At 48.2% G+C, this 4,625-nt stretch overlaps 1 long non-coding RNA gene across 1 annotated transcript; it reads left to right on the forward strand.

Moving 5' to 3' along the window:
- Positions 1-351: 351 nt before the first annotated feature.
- On the forward strand, positions 352-2,701 carry LOC134889538 (uncharacterized). Its single transcript, XR_010171267.1, has 2 exons — positions 352-494; positions 2,524-2,701. It is a non-coding gene; the product is annotated as an uncharacterized LOC134889538 (long non-coding RNA).
- Positions 2,702-4,625: the final 1,924 nt, after the last annotated feature.

Raw genomic sequence — 4,625 nt, forward strand, 5'->3', positions numbered from 1 at the left:
ATAGAATCCGAGCCTCGCGAGAATCCGACAGCGTGATGATGACGTTCGGGCGCGCTCGGGTTAACCGAGCAAGGCGGGAAGATCCGAGTCGCTCGGACCCGTGTAAAAAAACATGAAGTTCGGGCGGGTTCGGATTCAGAGAAACCGAACCCGCTCATCTCTAATATATATATATATATATAGAGATAGAGATATATGTATGTATTGCTCAAAGTGGGGCGGTATACAGCAGCCACTTCGAGCACTGGCAGGTCACCTATAGCAGGAAGATTTTCTGTGGGGCCACTTGTCATCTGTAGCCCTATGCCCCTAAGCATGTTACCCATCACAGCATTCTTGCATTACAGGCAGCCTACTGGCACAACTATTAGAGCGGTCCATCCATATTGCGAGAAGAGGCTCCAAGCCCCTACCCAGCAGAAAGGGAGCTCCAGCACACATACCAGTGATGCTGCACACATCGGAGGCAAAGCGGGTCCGCGTTTGGCAGAAAGGTAAGTTAAGTTAAGCCGGGGGGACAAGGCAAGACAACTGAAGGGGTATTCAGTAGCAGTCACTATTGAGATGCGATAGCATCTCCCCTCTTTCCCCCGCAGTGCACACACACAATACCCACTCTGCGCGGGTGGGGAGATGCGATCGCATCTCAGTTATGCAAATGCCTCTGCCTGATTGACAGGCGGAGGCATTTGCGGGGTGGTACGGGGCAGCAACGTGGTGTTGAAGGGGAGGTGGCGCGCGTTTGATCGGGCGTGGGAAACGGAGGCGTGTTCGGTGCAGCTCTGCGTCTGCCTTTGCTGCCTGGCTGCAGAGGCAGGGGGCATCCACAAATCAGCCCTGTGCTGGGCAACACCCAGCATGCGATTTTATCATTAGCAATTTTGCAATTGGTACTATTGTGTGGCATTGCCCCACCCATTTGCGGCATGCGACTTTGGCATGCACTGTCCCTTTATTGAGTATGGTAGGGAGGGCGCAAATTTATAGTTTGCAGGGGGGCGCCGAACACCCTTGCACCGGCCCTGGGCACGGCCTCCCCTGACTGCACGTCCGTGCTGTATACATACACTTATACCAGCCATAGGCAAGATACCCCAAACACAGACTACAAAGTAAACCCCCTTCTTTTGGATGAGCACTTTAACTTTAACAGTTAGAGGAGTGCTCTAGCATAGTAGTGATGGTAAAAGAGCGAGAAAATGGTAGTATTCCAAAATGTCTGTGTGACAGCTGCATAAAGCTGAACCCTAAAAGAACAGATGCATAAAATACAATGCAACAAATAAGGTGGTCTGAATGTTACTCATATTGTACCATTTTACAATTTAATATAGAACTGAATGAATACTATTTGTTTATTATCGTCTACTTGTCTTACTTGTGTATTATTTTTTTTTATTATTATCTATACCATATTGTTTTTTTAATGAGCATTTTAATATTGCTCTTATGTTTACAACAGTCTGATATACTGTCATATTAAATTGTCCATTTACACCCATTTTGCACATGAGACTAGAGCAGTTCCTGCACTATTTAAATTGGTCCGGCCGGTAGAATGGAGTGTATCTAGTGTCGTTTTTTGGATGCATTGAGGGCATGATTCATGTATGTAAGATAAGCAAAAAAAAAACAAGCAATTGGGCAAAACCATGTTGCGCTGCATGTGGGACAGCTGTAACATGTGCAGAGAGATCAGGGTTGTTTACATCCTGTTTCCCCCATCCGGGAGAGGGCAGTCAGCTCTGTGCTACAGGGGGTGGTACAGGCGTGTGACGCGGAATATGGGCATGGCGGTCTCGTCATCGTGGCCATCCTCCACTATGCAATGCCGCTATTACTCTTAAGTGGGCAGCCAAAGGAGTATTGCAAGGGGGTTGCCACTGTGGGAAACTTGCCCACCTTTCCGGGGGGGCCGGGAGTGGCACCTGATTTTCGGGAGCCTCCTGGCCATTCTGGGAGGGTAGGTAAGTATGAGAGAGCTTTAGATTTGGGTGGGGTGTTTTCAAACTGAAATCTAAATTGTAGTGCAAAAATAAAACTGTCTAACATGTGTGGGCTACATGCAGAAACAGCCAGTATTTACCCTGCACAGAAAAAATATAAATGTATTTGCTCCCCTTACATGGCAACATGGTTTGTTCCATACACAAAGTTATAGCATACCTTCCAACTTTTGAAAGTGGGTGGGGCCTCATTTGGATGGGGCGGGGCCTCGAGTGAGGGGGCATGGCCTCTCACCACGGCCCCCATTTTCATCATTTTGGGGGCATGTCCATTGCCCAGTGCTCCCTGAATGGCTGGGCATACCCTGGCTCCACTTTGCAGAACAGAGCAGCGTTGATCACTCGCTCTCCCAACTGTGTCTTCCCCCATCCCCCGTCTGCGGGAGGTGTGGTTACAGTACGTGTTTTTTTTTCATACATGAATCCAGCCCTGAATTTGGTATAGCAAAAACTTTATTGTATTATTTCTAATGCACAAAAAGCACTTTTGGAAATTAATTATGGCTTTTATTTCCAGTGTGTTTATTATAATAGAGGATTTAGGAGAGAAAAGAAGGAAGAGAACAGCTAGTCAGATGACAGTGCAGTGATGTGAATCATACAAGCCAGAAACTCAGCCTGAGCAACCGACCATGAGTAATAGTGCAGCTTATGTACGCTACTGTGATCTAATTAAATGTGCTCTTCATGTGCAATGGTAAACCTGGAAACTTTTATCACACACAACTTTGTTTCACACATTGACAGCAATCAATTTGCAGTAACATTATGGTGATTATGTCTGTATATAACCATTTTACCAATACATTATGTAATGAAATATTGCACAAGCCCTTTATATGAGACTAGTTAAAAGCCCATCAATATGACAGACACCACAGCCAGATTATTTGGTGGGAAGGTCGCTACTCACACAGGAGCTGCCGGTTTTCTGGAAGTCCCGCTGCTTGGGGCTGGGGCTCTCACGTGCTGAGGGTGTACCATTAGACTTTTATATATATATATATATATATATTTCTCTGACGTCCTAAGTGGATGCTGGGGACTCCGTCAGGACCATGGGGATAGCGGCTCCGCAGGAGACAGGGCACAAAATTAAAAGTTTGACCACTAGGTGGTGTGCACTGGCTCCTCCCCCTATGACCCTCCTCCAAGCCTCAGTTAGATTTTTGTGCCCGGCCGAGAAGGGTGCAATCTAGGTGGCTCTCCTAAAGGGCTGCTTAGAATAAAAGTTTGTTAGGTTTTTTTTATTTTCAGTGAGTCCTGCTGGCAACAGGCTCACTGCAACGCGGGACTAAGGGGAGAAGAAGCGAACTCACCTGCGTGCAGGATGGATTGGGCTTCTTAGGCTACTGGACATTAGCTCCAGAGGGACGATCACAGGTACAGCCTGGATGGGTCACCGGAGCCGCGCCGCCGGCCCTCTTACAGATGCTGAAGAGAGAAGAGGTCCAGAAATCGGCGGCTGAAGACTTCCCAGTCTTCTTAAGGTAGCGCACAGCACTGCAGCTGTGCGCCATTGCTCTCAGCACACTTCACACCGCGGTCACTGAGGGTGCAGGGCGCTGGGGGGGGCGCCCTGGGCAGCAATGAGATTACCTATACTGGCTAAAAATACATCACATATAGCCCCTGGGCTATATGGATGTATTTAACCCCTGCCAGGATTACAGAAAAAAACGGGAGAAGAGCCCGCCGAAAAGGGGGCGGGGCCTATCTCCTCAGCACACAGCGCCATTTTTCCCACACAGCTCCGCTGGTAGGAAGGCTCCCAAGCTCTCCCCTGCACTGCACTACAGAAACAGGGTAAAATCAGAGAGGGGAGGCACTTATTTGGCGATATTCATAATATTTAAGCTGCTATAAGGGGAACACACTTATTTAAGGTTGTCCCTATATATTTATAGCGCTTGGGTGTGTGCTGGCAAACTCTCCCTCTGTCTCCCCAAAGGGCTAGTGGGGTCCTGTCTTCTATCAGAGCATTCCCGGTGTGTCTGCTGTGTGTCGGTACGTGTGTGTCGACATGTATGAGGACGATGTTGGTGTGGAGGTGGAGCAATTGCCTGTAGTGGTGATGTCACCCCCTAGGGAGTCGACACCGGAATGGATGGCTTTGTTTATGGAATTACGTGATAGAGTCAGCACGCTGCAAAAGTCGGTTGACGACATGAGACGGCAGGCAAACCAATTAGTACCTGTCCAGGCGTCTCAGACACCGTCAGGGGCTTTACACGCCCATTACCTCAGTCGGTCGATACGGACACCGACACGGACACTGACTCCAGTGTCGACGGTGAAGAAGCAAACGTATTTTCCAGTAGGGCCACACATTACATGATCACGGCAATGAAGGAGGCTTTGCATATTTCTGATACTGCAAGTACCACAAAAAGGGGTATTATGTGGGGTGTGAAAAAACTACCTGTAGTTTTTCCTGAATCAGATGAATTGAATGAAGTGTGTGATGAAGCGTGGGTTACCCCCGATAAAAAACTGCTAATTTCAAAGAAGTTATTGGCATTATACCCTTTCCCGCCAGAGGTTAGGGCGCGCTGGGAAACACCCCCTAGGGTAGATAAGGCGCTCACACGCTTATCAAAACAAGTGGCGTTACCGTCC

Source organism: Pseudophryne corroboree, chromosome 1 (assembly GCF_028390025.1).
Source record: "Pseudophryne corroboree isolate aPseCor3 chromosome 1, aPseCor3.hap2, whole genome shotgun sequence".
NCBI classification, from domain to species: Eukaryota; Metazoa; Chordata; class Amphibia; order Anura; family Myobatrachidae; genus Pseudophryne; species Pseudophryne corroboree.